Here is a 14,206-nt window from a genome sequence, read left to right as displayed (position 1 = left end):
TCATAAAATATTCATTTCAGCTCAATTCAGTTCAGTTCAGTTCAGTTCAGCTCCAATCAGTTCAGTTCAGTTCAGTTCAGCTCCAATCAGTTCAGTTCAGTTCAGCTCCAATCAGTTCAGTTCAGTTCAGCTCAGCTCAGTAAATGTGAACAAGCCCTTAGCTATGAGACGTATTTGATCTCTTGTTGAAGAGTGGACATGCTATCTATATATAGTTGTTATGTATTTGAAAATCTAAAAGATAGATATTATCACTATTGTTGATGCTTAGCTATGAGACATGGCAAACACGTGTTAGCTTTGCAACTAGTATACTCTATATTATTATAATATATAGATAGGATATCGGTAGATACATACTACGTAGATAGAGCAGGCATGTTTAGAAACTTCATGGTGCATGGATATAAGAACACCGGAATAGCAAAATAAAGAAGATACGGAGTATATATAGAAATGGGCATCAGCAAGAACAAGCATTAGAGAAGAATATGTCATCAGTGTATAATGTGTATAATCAAGATAAGTCGAACAGTTCTAATTGGAGCTGTGTAACCAGATTTAAACTCCATATGGCAAATAAATAATGATTTGTGCAGAATTTACCTGCAACAGCTCTAACATTTGGCTCATACAGAAAAGAGCATAAAAGAATGAATTAAACCAAAACAAATCCTCTGTACAACAAATTAACCCGTCTTCATTTGTGCAAATTCAAAGTATGCCGGAGTGGATAGATGGCGCTAACATAGCAATCACCTCATAGTACCATTTCTCATTTGTGAGAAAACTGTATTCATTGAAATATCGACAATATCTGTTGCACTTCCCATGCTATATTGTCTGGTGGAAGGAAGACTTTGTAGTGGTTGTTCATCATCAACATGCAAAGAGACATCGTCACTTCCTTGTGAAGAGGCTTCGTCTTCCTGTAGTTGCAGCGCATTTTCCAAATTCCAGAGCACTTCTCCCATTGTAGGGCGATCAAGACCACATTCAGCCAAACACTTTTCAGCTGTCTCTAGGAACTTTCTTAGAGACTCTGGTTTTATTTGACCTGCAAGATTTGGATCAATAATTTTTTCCAACTCCCCTTTCTTCTGTGACTTGGTTGCCCATTCCACCAAATTAACCATCTCACGAGGAAGGCTTGGGTCAATTACTGGCCTCCCACAGAGAACCTCATACAGGACAACACCAAAGGAGTAAACATCTGATTTTTCAGTCAGCTGTTGTCTTATGAGATACTCCGGATCTAGGTAACCAAAGCTTCCTTTCACAGCAGTACTAACGTGCGTGTGATCAAGATCTGGACCAGCTTTTGATAGACCAAAATCTGCAACTTTAGCCATCAGGTTCTCATCTAGCAGTATATTTGCTGACTTGACATCACGATGGATGATGGGCTTTGCAGAACCTGTATGAAGATAATAAAGACCTCTGGCTGAACCAATGCATATCTCAAGTCTCTGTTTCCAGCTCAAGATAGGATTATCAGAGCCATACAAGTGGCTCTTAAGTGTCCCATTTTCCATGTACTCGTACAACAATATCATCTCGTTCTGCTCATCACAGTACCCAATGAGAGCCACTAAATGGCGATGACGGAAGTGCGATAGCATTTCAATTTCAGTCCGAAATTCATTAATGCCCTGTTGAGAATCAGGATTTCCCCTCTTTATAGCAACCTCTCTATTATCATCTAGCACCCCTTTGAAAACCTTCCCAAAACCTCCAACTCCAATGACCAAGCTTTCATTAAAGTTGTCAGTGGCTTTTTTAATGGCAGCAAAAGAGAAACGATAACCATATTCAGAGGCTCCCTCAATTTTGTTTCCATTTGCATTTGAATATGTCCTTTTTCTCCTCCTGACCAGGAAGAAAGCTAAACCCAGAATCATAATGATACACACAACCCCAACGGCTAAACCCACTATCAGACCAGTTTTGACCTTAGCACTCGACTTCAAAGATGCATCAACATCAAGAAAACCCTTAGAGTTACTTATTTTCATGATCTCAAGCCCATTAAGCATGGCATTGGGGTAAGAACTACCATCACTAATAGTTCCAACACTCACAGTGAGAGAATTACTATGACTATCTCGCACAGCAACATCTAGATAATAAGGAGAACCCAATTTATCAAGTTCAAGATGTTTATCAGCAAACCAGGAGTTGATATAAACGTTAAACATCATCTGACCCAGTGTTTTGCTAACTATATCACAGAAATGAAACCGAACCAAATAACTGAAACCCGGATCAACATCAAAATTCCAAGTCACATTCAAATTAAAAGTAGGATCAAGTTCAGAGTTCAACTTACTGGCAGTTCCATAGACTAGAGGAGGAGCGATTTCAGGGGTCGACCCACTTCCTGTGTAATTAATAGCCTGTGCCTTCGACAAGAACTGGACAAGATTATGGGTTCTTAAGAAGGTTCCATCAGGAACCCAATGCCGGGAGAGGGTATCATTTCGAGGGCTAACTGCGGTATTCCCCATATTCACCCTAAAGACAGTCTGCAAAGCTTGCTGCAAGAGGTTTTCACTCGAGCCAGGAGAATCGACGGTTCTGACACTATGAGGAATAAGCTCATCAGGAACAGAAACTAGTTCCAGGGCATTTAAGAATGCAAAGGATCCAGATGATGGGGTGATAAGAAGAATAAGCTTATCTGATGTTATGTTCAAAGAATACTCCTTGACCACAGGAGTAACCTCATCTGGTTGAAAATTCCTCAAAAGGGTGAAATTCTGAGCTGAAACTGAGAATCTAGCAAGGCTCATATTAAAATTCTGGGATGCAAATGGGAAGAAATGAAGGCGAATCCAGTGACGGCCATGTTTCGAAACAGATAAAGTATACTTGGAGTTTCCGGTAAAGATTTGAGCAGTTTTATACAGATCTGAAGAATCTGAAGCTGGGATTGAATTTGAGCTTGTATTAGCCCAAATCTTTTGAGAGGTTGAAAGAACAACACTAGAATTCACATTTGAATCACCCAAGAAAGTTCGATCACCCACTGAAGCATCAGTGGATGATCCACAATTTATGAGATAATTATCAGCTGGGTCAAACTCTAAGGAGCATTTTATCAAACAGATAGCAAACAATACCCAAACGCGAAATTTGAACTTCGCAAAATACATGATTATCAGAGTAACCAACCTCAAAACATCAAATCAACAAATACCCAGTTCACAAAACCAACTAATAAACCCCAAAATCAGCTCAAACCAACAAAATTCAACCAAACTTTGAACTTTTCAGATTTCTTCAAATTTCAACCTCCAATCAGCAAACCAACAAAAACCCAGTTCAGAAACCAATCAATTTAACCCCAAAACCAAGCAAAATCCGATCTGGGTAATCCTAAAATTTATTTAAATTTCAATCTGGAGTAAGTATATGTTAAAAATACCATCAAACTTCAAACATATACAATCAAAATTGTACAATGAAAGCGACAGAAGAGCAGTTCAAATTGATGGGATAAAGTCAATTAAAATTAAATAAAGAACGAATCATAACAGTAATGAAAAAGACTGACAGATTAAGTGAATTGGTTAGCTAACCTTTTGAGGCCCCATTAAAAGGATAATGGAGGAGAAAATGAGTAGCGGTGATGGAGGAAGAAGAACAAGTAGGAATTTTCCAAGGAGTTTCCAAAAGACAGCATAATTTGTTGTTTTTTTGGGAGATTTAAAAATGGGCGGCGCTTTCAGGTGCGGAAAACGCGTAGTTGGGACAACAAAAGCAGAAGTGTCGGGAAGAGTGAATATTGTGGGAGGATATGATATTAGTTGTACAATTTTGTACTGGGTTGGGTTGCTGAGATGACTTCTGCAATGGACTGGCTGTTGTTGAGCTTGCACGGTCCCCACAGTAGTGTCACATGTGGTTGTAATCTTGTATCTATTGTTTATTTTGTTCTATGTACGATGTATGTGGTTTGTCAAGGTTGCTCAACTCGAGTCGAGTCGAGTCGAGTCGAGTCAACCAGACTCGACTCATAACAAGTTGTTAAATGTATGATTTTTTTTTTTTTCTAACTTCATATTTTATCTTATAGAAATAATTGGAAAATTGATTCTATTATGTGAAATTTTTACTCTTTAATTGAGTCTATAAGCATATATTTTCAAGTTTAAAAAATCTTATAATAGCATAATGTTCGATATGTGTCGAAATATGGTAAATATGTCTAGAGTATGTAAATTGATGAATTATGGGAATAGCATAATTATCTTACTTAAAGTTAAGTGATTTCCCCTACTCCTCTTAGCGGACAAGTCTTAAAAACAAGGGATGGTTTTTAAAACAAAAATGAATAAATAGGAAATAATGATAAAATAAGAAACTTATTTAGACAAAACAATTCAGCAAAATGATATCATACACAATAATATTTGTAAGGTGTTGAGTATAGGGGTGTTCATAAATTGGTCCGGACCGAAAAAATGGATCGGACCACCCCGGACCGAACCTAATCGGTCCGGTCCGGTCCAAAACCCTATAAAAAAACGGACTTGGATCGGACCTTTTTTATTAAAAAATATGCGTGAACCTTTAATAATGGTAAAAATTATCTTTAATAAGGTTAGATAACTTTAATTTTATAAGTTTTTTGTACTAAACATACAAAAAAAGACATAAAAATGACGTTAAAATATAGTTTTTCCTTTACTTTTTTCGTGTTTTCCATAACTTTATTAAAAATTTAGTATTCTTTTTTAAAAAATTCTTAAATCGGTCCAAAGCGGTCCGGTCGTCCTAGCTTAATCAGTTCGGTCTTCGATCCAATCCGGGTCGGTCCGGTCTGGTCTTGGACCGATGAACAACCCTAGTTGAGTATATGATCATGGAAGCGATATCTTTATAAAGAATATTAATAAACATAGTTTACAACAAGTGTTTTATTTATATAACACTATATGCATTAGCATAATTATCAACTTGTTACATCTACAATTTAATAGACTATGTTAAACAATATAAATATGTAAATATTTTAGTGTCCATATTTAGCATTGTATACCCTAATACCCAAAGGGTATATATATTGGCACATATCAATAATATGTCTTCAAGGAGAATTCTCCTATCTTACATGGTATTAGAGCCAATATGTATACCCTTTGGGTATTACGGTTCATAATCATACAATGTTAATTATGGAGACTAAAATATTTACATATTTATATTGTCTAACATAATGGCTTTTCCAAAAGAAAATGAAGTATGGCAAGAAACTCTTATCCATTAGTTTCACAACATTGCTAGGCCTACTGACAAATATCGTTCAATGGTATGGTGGCTTGCTCCACCCTTATATAGACAATGAAGGATTTGTGTCTTCGATAAGTGCAATTACTAGATATATCAATGATCACTATTATGGAGATAATAAGTTCGTTCTCTGGGGGCGTCATTATCTGTTGCTAGACTATGAGAGATGATCTTTGGACTAGTCAAATAGTCCAAAGCCCGCTAGAATGGATCCTATGAGGTCACACACAAGGGTATTGGGTTAAGCAAGTTAGAGGCCCATTAATGGGCCTCATGAGCATTTAACTAATCATGAAATGGATTGGGCTAGCATAGTTAGATTGGAATTAGGTTTTGGGCTTTTGACATGGGCTCTTATTTAGAGATGAGATCTATAAATAAGATCCATGCCTAGGGTTGCAAAAAAGCAGTCATAATTCACATACAGTGTATTTTGAGATCAAGGTAACCAATCCCAAAAACCCTAATTCCTCTCTCTATCTCACGGCTATCTCTCTCCTCCTCTCGTCCATACGGTCGACCACCCTTGGTGGCGCGTGTGGTGGTTCGTTGCTCGCTCTTCTCCGTAGAAGGTCAATTGAAGGGTTCAATTGCAACTAACTAGCATTAGTGGAGGTCTTAATCTGTGCCAGTGGACCAAGTAGAGGAATCACGCTTGGGGTTCTTTATCTCCAATTGTTCTTGCTCGATCGCACGTGGAATCACGCTTCAAAGGTACGATTATATGTTCTTTATGTGTTATGCATTAGATATTGGGATTAGGTACTGTATGAATATGATTCATGTTTATTTCCGCTGCGTAGTACCTATAATCTCCTACAGACAATACTACAAAGCCAAGAAAGATACGTACAAGGTTATTGTGAAACTAAGACTGATGAGATAATGACAAGAATTCCAACCAAGCGAATACAAAAGTATTTCTCAAGAAGCAAAAAAAGCTCGCCATGAGAGATAGAGGAGCCCAAAAGGGGAAAAAGACCAAGATGTGGAGGAGCCCGAAAGGCAAAAAAGATCAAGATGTGAAGATATAGATGCTAAATTTCAAATAATTTTGTTTCATTCTCAACATAATCAATGTAAAGATAGTTACCTTAAACACATGTAAAGAGGAAGCCCAAGTTACACAATTTGATAAACGTTTTGTGTTTATCAAATGGCAATTATTCGGTAAATACCTTGCCTCGTTTTTCGTAAAATGGGTTATAAAAAAAATATGCTTGTTCACTTTCCAGCTAGCACTAACAGACCCATGTTAATTAACGCCAAGTTAACAATGGCGTTATTCTGACCAGCTTATCCCTTCAACAATGGAGGAAGTTCGTTGTCCACTATTACATCCAAAATTAATTTATTTTTTTTACTTTTCTTGACTTTGACCTATTCACTAAGGAAAATAGGCTTTATAATTATACTAGAGTTGTTCATGGGCGGGACGACCCGCTAAGCCCGCCTAATCCGGCCCACAAAAGGGCGAGCTAGCTTGGACAACTTTTTTGAAAAAAATGGATATTGAAGGGGGGGGGGGGGGGGCTATGCCCGACCCATTAATATAAATGAACGGATATGGACAAGAAAATATGTATCATGGGCTAGCCCGCCCGAACTGTTTATTATTATTATTATTATAATAATAATAATAATAATAATAATAATAATAATAATAATAATAATAATAATAATAATAATAATAATAATAATAATAATAATAATAATAATAATAACACTACAAAAAAAAATGAGAATAGACAACACTTAAGATTGCAACACTTACAAAAATGTTACTCTTAATAATCTAACACAACAGTATTTATTTGTTACCTTGAACTAAAGTAACAGAAAAAAAGTGTTGTTCTAGACTATATAAGGCAACAATCGCTAAAAGTGTTGCCTTTTTCTTATCTAAGACAACAAACATAATAATTGTTGCATGAAAAGATAATAATAACAAAACTATTGTTTGAAAATGTAACATTAATATCTATGTTGCCATCTATGGCAACATTTATATTAAAAAGACAACATAATTTAAGATGTTGCTTTTATGGCAAGTGTGTTATATATATATATAAGCAAGTTTGGTGGAGTTGGTGGGGAACTCACCTTGTGACATTGAGGTCACAAGTTCGAGTCCTACCAACTACTAAATGCTTGGGAGTGGCAACAGTTAGAAACGTTTTTGAATTGTCTCCTTAGATGACAACATTTTTCATTTGTTGTCTTTGTAAAAGTGTTGCCTTATGTATCATTCTACCTTGGCTTTCAAAATTGTTGCCTTTGAATAAAAATGTGTTGCCTTATGAATAGACAACGGGGGCATATACTACGCCTCATATGTGTTGCCTTAGCTACAAGGCAACACTTTTTTTATATTAGGCAATGGTTTTGCACTGTTACCTTTGCTTTATTTTGTTGTAGTGTAATAAACATGATGAAAGTTTTAGATATAAATACAATTTTAATCCTTTCGATTAGGATCTCTTCTCTTAGACTTTCTCTCTCTACTTAGTTTTAGATTAATTTCTCTCTCTACAACTTTGTTCTCTACTTTGTTCTTAATTCAACTCCTTAATTCTGATTACTTTGGTAACGATTTCTTCTACTTTAATCTCAGTTACTTACTTTATTTCTTTCATCATGTTTCCTTTAATTGCTTTGTTTAGTTTATGTTCAATTATGTCTAAGCAGTTTCCTTTCTAGGGTTTATGGGGATCCATAAATAATATGAAGGGGTATTTTATTGTTGTTGATTATCAATGCTAGATTAATTTCCTATTGATTGATTTAATGTTCTGTGACTAGATTAGGCATGATCTTTTATGCATGAGTTTGACTATATTGATACGAGATTCGAGAGATGAGAATTGATATTTAATAATAATAATAATAATAATAATAATAATAATAATAATAATAATAATAATAATAATAATAATATTCTGGGCCTGGGTTTGGCGATTGGCAGTGGAGACTTGCCACCTTACCATTTGCGTTTGGCGGACTTGGTGTTTATTCTACTGGTGATGTTCGTCATCATGTTTTTCTTGCCTCTCGGTTACAGTCTGCTGGGTTGCGGACAAAGTTACTATGGCACGCTGGCGTTGTTAGCCTTGGTCAAGCCTTTGCGGATGCGTTGAGTCTGTTTGATAGAACGGTTGAGTCTGACATTATGAGTAATCCTACTGAGGTCGCTGCCCCTAAACTTATGAAGAAATTGGCAGATATATACTTCACAAAGGTTACCGCTTCTGCAGAATCTGCCTTCTCTTTATCTCCTCGACAATCAACATTGTGGAAATCGCAGCAGGGAGATCATACCTCCGTTTGGCTTCGGGCGGTTCCTATTTCAGGGTTGGGTCAGACGATGAACGCAAAGACTTACCGATGTGTGTTATGTTACCGATTGGGTGTTCCATTGTTCTCTGTCTCGACGTCGTGCTCTGCTTGTTCAAGGGCTTTCACAGGGGATATTTTCGATGATCACACGCTGTCGTGTGCTGGTATGGTGGGTATTAAACATCGGCCTAATGTTGTTCGGGATACCCTTGTTGATATTTGCTATCGGTCAGGGATTTCTGCTAGGAAGGAGGTGGACATTGGGTTATCTGGAGGGAATGACGGGGCTCTCAAACCTGCAGATGTGTTACTTTATTCATGGGATCGTGGTCGCGATGTCTGTGTTGACTTGACAGGGTCTTCTCCATTGACACAGTTTGGGCTTTCTGACTTTGTTCCTGGACGGGTAGTGACTAATGCGGCTAATCGGAAGCGGGTGAAGTACGAATCTAGTTGTCGAACAATAGGATATGGCTTCCTTCCTTTCTCTTTCTCTTCTCTTGGGGAGTTAGAAAAGGAGGCTGTTGCATTGCTGAAGCGGATCCAGAATTTTTCGAAGACTCTGGACATTGGGGCGCGTGCTGCAGATCATATCTTTACTAGGATCGGCTTTTCAATAGCTAGAGGAGTGAGGGCCCAGATTGTATCTCGGCTTCCCACTAATTTTCTATAGGTTGTATAACTTTGTATGTTTTTGAGATTAATAATAATAATAATAATAATAATAATAATAATTATTATTATTATTATTATTATTATTATTATTATTATTATTATTATTATTATTATTATTATTATTATATCTCAAAAAAAAAAAATCATACAACCTACAATAAATTATTATTATTAATATTAAATATTAATTAATTATTATTATTATTAAATATTAATTATCAGTATAATAATTCAATATTAAGTATTATTTTTAAGCAGAGCAGAGCAGGTCAGAGTCGGGCAGCTTTAAAGAACGGGACCTAAGTCTATTCTGAATCCTTCCTTTTGACCTTCGTTCTATTAAGTTTGCCCTATATCATTTTGGAGAAGAAAGAAATTCATAAATGTACAAAGAATCGTATTCAATCATTGCAAATTAGAAAGATCATCGCACTAGATGAAAACTAGCAAACGGAGTAAAATTCACAATTTTACGTGGTTTTCCCTTACACCAACTCTAAAAAAGGATAAAATACATCTAAAACAGACGAGTGATCTTAATGGAATTATGAAACAAAGGAAGTACCGAGGGTATGATGTGACTTCTTATATGTGTGCTACTTTTACCTTACCTAGGCTGGACATGTTTAGTTGATCACGAATGATTAATTTCTTTTTTGTAATGATGTCTTGATAAGTCGCCCTTTTAGAGATCTAAACAGTAAAGACCCTTCAAAATATTAGGTAGTACTTGGTATATGCATGGTCGACATATAAACTTCGTATGTACACATAATGTTAAAGACATTGGTCCTTCGATAAGCTAATCCAATGTTGTATCTGGACCTAACTTGATTTAATTAGTCTCTTTGGATACAACTAGTTTGTTGTTTTGACTGTGTATTTGAAAAGGCCTTGCTTACCAAGACCTTGTTTGGTTGACAAACAAATTCATGAGATTTTTTATTTTCTAGGAAATGAATTTATGCATGCTTGTTTGGTTGATAATAATGTAGGAATTGAAACTTCCTAGGAAGTTCCACTTCCACTTTCCACAAAATGGAGGAATTAACTTACGAGCCCTTTTCCTAAATAATGTTGGGAAATTATCTAATTCTCAAATTACAGCTAGTCCTTTTTTAATTCCCACCATACCGTCCACGTCACCGGTTCAGTGGGAATTTTTTTAAAAAACGGGTTTATTAGAAAACCGCTACTTCAAGTAGCGGTGTGCTACTGAAAACCGCTACTTCAAGTAGCGGTTTACAAATTAGAAACCGCTACTTGAAGTAGCGGTTTGTATTTACTAATTACTTATTTACAGATATTTTGTTTTTAAAGAAAACTTACAAAAGAAACCCATAAACCGCTACTTGAAGTAGCAGTTTTAATTTCATAAACCGCTACTTCAAGTAGCGGTGTTTTGAGGAAAACCGCTACTTGAAGTAGCGGTGTGTTGCTGGACCGAGAAAAAAAATCGGTTTGTTTTCCTTAGCTGACGTGGACGGTATAATGGGAGTTAAAAAAAGAGTAGCCAAATAATTTTTGGAAATTCCTAGGAATTACAATTTCATAGGAATTGAGATTTCATGGGAATTTCTACTTCCCACACGCAACCAAGCAAGGCCTTAAGTTATAACTTCACATGTAAAATGAGATTTTGTTTTGCTATAGTTTGTGATTAAGTAGGCTTATTTACTTGACTAGTTTTTTGTTGTTTAGAGAGCACAAGGGCAAAGATGAGAATCGATCCTAGGATCTCCTAGAACCGGGAGGGAAGCTCTAACCGCTTGAGCTATCCCTCACTCTCATTAACTTGACTAGTTGATTGCATGTAAAATAAATTACAGAAGATATATGTATTGGTTACTGTAGTTCATTGTCGATCTCTCATTAACTGATTATAAAGGTGTTTGGTGAATTAATCGTTACTGATTGTGTACTGAATTAAATAATCTTATTAGAATGATAAACTTTTCTATGTTTCATCAAATGATAGCTAGTCAATATAAAGAGTTTTTTTTTATTTCATACTCTAAGATAAGGAGATCATTAGCGAAAGTATACCTTCTCTTTATAAAAAAAAAATTGCTCTAATTATTGTTTCTTCCTTTTGTTAATGCATATTACACTTTGGTTTTTGACACTATTTTATAACATTGGTTTTGAATTTTTTGACATCTTTGTGAGTCGTGACATATAAGTGATATGTCTGTTTTATATAGTGTTTTACCCCGGTTCCTTGGTCATAATTTGTAGTGTTTTTGGCTCTTTAGAGCCACTTTTATTACTAATTGGTGTTTTCTAGTGTTTTCGTAGTTTTGGTTGACTTTTGTAGGGATTTGCACTTTTGGAGCATTTTTCCGAGATATTATGGAGTCACTACGAGCATTGGAGGAGCACGACTAGCTTTTATAGCCCAGGGCCGGTTAGAGTCATCGAACCGGTGATTAAGAGCTTAGCATTTGAGATTCCGAGGCATTTGGACCAAGTATTCAAGACCCGAAGAGGAAATCTGGATTGGGCCGAAGAATCGGAGCCCAATCGAAGTCTAAGATGGCCCAAGTGCCCGGGCCCGGCCAAGAAAGCTACCGCCCGAAGGCGCGCCCAACCGGGCGGGGAAGAGTAGTTCGCGCCCGGCCGGCCGCGAGAGAAGCTCCTATGAAGAAAAGGCGGGCTCAATCGGGCGGCCCTTCGCCCGATCGGGCGCGAGATTTTTAGAGTGCTAATTCCGGCGATTTATTTTAGTTTTAATTATGAGTATTTGTTTTAGATATAAATACAATTTTAACTCTTAGACTTTCTCTCACTACTTAGTTTTAGATTAGTTTCTCTCTCTACAACTTTGTTCTCTACTTTGTTCTTAATTCAACTCCTTAATTCTGATTACTTTGGTAACGATTTCTTCTACTTTAATCTCAGTTATTTACTTTATTTCTTTCATCATGTTTCCTTTAATTTCTTTGTTTATTTTATGTTCAATTATGTCTGAGTAGTTTCCTTTCTAGGGTTTATGGGGATCCATAAATAATATGAAAGGGGTAATTTATTGTTGTTGATTATCAATGCTAGATTAATTTCCTATTGATTGATTTAATGCTCTGTGACTAGATTAGGCCTAATCTTTTATGCATGAGTTTGATGATATTGATTCGAGATTCGAAAGATGAGAATTGATGTTTAGGTCTAGTTTCAATAGATGGACTAATTTATAAATGGTTAAGTCAAGATTCGAGAGATGAGATTTAATACCGGTAAACTAACTCTGTGATTGTAATACGTAGCGAAAGCCCTTTATGATCTGATTAATGGATGCATTGATGATTGATTGTTATGTTTTACCATGGAGTATTGTTTATTGGTGAACCTATGCCCTAGGTTTTTATTTCATTGATTTCCCTCCTACTTTTATTCCTTCCCACTTTACTCTCCGTAGTTTAGTTTCCTTTCACCATAATATTATTTTGTTACTTAATAATTTAGATTGCTTTAATTAATTAGGAATAGAAAGACCAGTTTCCCTATGGATTCGACCCTACTTCCCTATCTGCATTAGTTAGAGGATTTAGGAATTACTTTTGATTGGGTGATACGACTTGAGCCTGTCAAAAAGCTAAAATCTTAATAGTCTTTCTTTTGGCCAAATTTCATGAAGTTTGTTACAGTACTTATTTACTTTGTATGGAGTAAAGTAATTCCAGTAATTATAAATAAAATCGACATCACGTTTTTAAAAATTATGGTTCCACCACAATACACGATATCTATAACTTTTTTTTTTTTTTTTTTTTTTTTTTTTTTTTTTTTTTTTGCCAGGGACAATATCTAATGTTTAAAAACCACACCATGATTCAATTTAATCATATGCATGTATGGTCCATGGATCATATCATTAGACCACGAGTATGGGTGTATAGCTAAGAGCCAAGAACATAGAAAAAAATCTTAAGATTATTTTGGAAATTGACAGCCTACTTGTTGTCAAATAATGTCAATACACAATACTACAGTAGCTAGCTAGGCAGTTAGTCAGCCCATCATAGTTGTACGCAGTAATAACATATTTCCTATGTTTTCTTTTCTTTTACATGCAACACAATTTCACTGTCTATATTTTAACGAAATAGTTTCAAACATCGGAAATTAAAAAGGGTTAAATACTATTCGCAGAATTTTTTTTTTAATAAATTTGTTCATATAAATTTTATGGAGTACTTATTGTTTTTTGGTCTGACATGTTCACGACTTCACGTTGAGAACTTGAGATGCATGAAAAAAAAAAACTTAACTTAGGGATCAACCAATCACAGTAATAATAAGAGGTGGCATTGGTTGCCATTTCACATGGTAGGACACTTTCACAGCAAAATTGGTCACACATGAAAATTGGAGAATGAACTTTAATTAGAGTTTTAATCAAGATTAGTATTTTCAACTTTTAGCAGCCCGTCCTCAAAAGACTTGCGCATTACTGGCTTGCCCCATTCTTTTTGTAGTACCAAATCATTTCCTACTCAATGAAATATAAAGCTCCTTCTTATAAAGGTTTCATGATCATAGTATAGTATCGAGTTTTGACATTCGTTTTTTTTTAGTGATTAAAACTTATGTTATCGAATATTAACTAGACCTATAGCCTATATGTTAATTATATCAAAACGGCCCATGGCATCCCCTATCGTATCGTTTTGGATACCTACTAAAAGTTGAAAATAAAAACACTACTGTAGTGATCATTCTCAATGAAATGTTATATAGAGGCCACCCCTGATGGGCAAAAGTTGCGGTCCCACCACTTCTAAACACATCAATTATTTTGAACAAGTAGAGTTTGGTTGGGCATGGAAGGTACACTGCTCAAAAAATTAATTTGCAATACCAAGGAAATCTAAATACAAGGAGAATTCGAAAGCTCGAAATA

At 35.7% G+C, this 14,206-nt stretch overlaps 1 pseudogene across 3 annotated transcripts; it reads right to left on the bottom strand.

The window, feature by feature from the left end:
* Positions 1–479: 479 nt before the first annotated feature.
* LOC145641898 (receptor-like protein kinase HERK 1 pseudogene) lies at positions 480–3,791 on the bottom strand (annotated as a pseudogene). Of its 3 annotated transcripts, none has more exons than XR_014115586.1 (2): positions 3,582–3,791; positions 480–3,401 (listed from the first exon to the last, which is right to left on the bottom strand). The product of XR_014115586.1 is annotated as a receptor-like protein kinase HERK 1 pseudogene, transcript variant X2 (transcript). The 3 variants fall into 3 exon arrangements; XR_014115585.1 differs by having other exon boundaries at positions 480–3,378; XR_014115587.1 differs by having other exon boundaries at positions 480–2,926; positions 3,582–3,789.
* Between the last annotated feature and the right edge of the window lie 10,415 nt (positions 3,792–14,206).

The sequence above is a fragment of the Chenopodium album genome, chromosome 8, assembly GCF_948465745.1.
Source record: "Chenopodium album chromosome 8, dcCheAlbu1.1, whole genome shotgun sequence".
Taxonomy (NCBI): domain Eukaryota; kingdom Viridiplantae; phylum Streptophyta; class Magnoliopsida; order Caryophyllales; family Amaranthaceae; genus Chenopodium; species Chenopodium album.
Note: the sequence above shows the minus strand (reverse complement) of the source record. Positions and strands in the feature narration are given on the sequence as shown.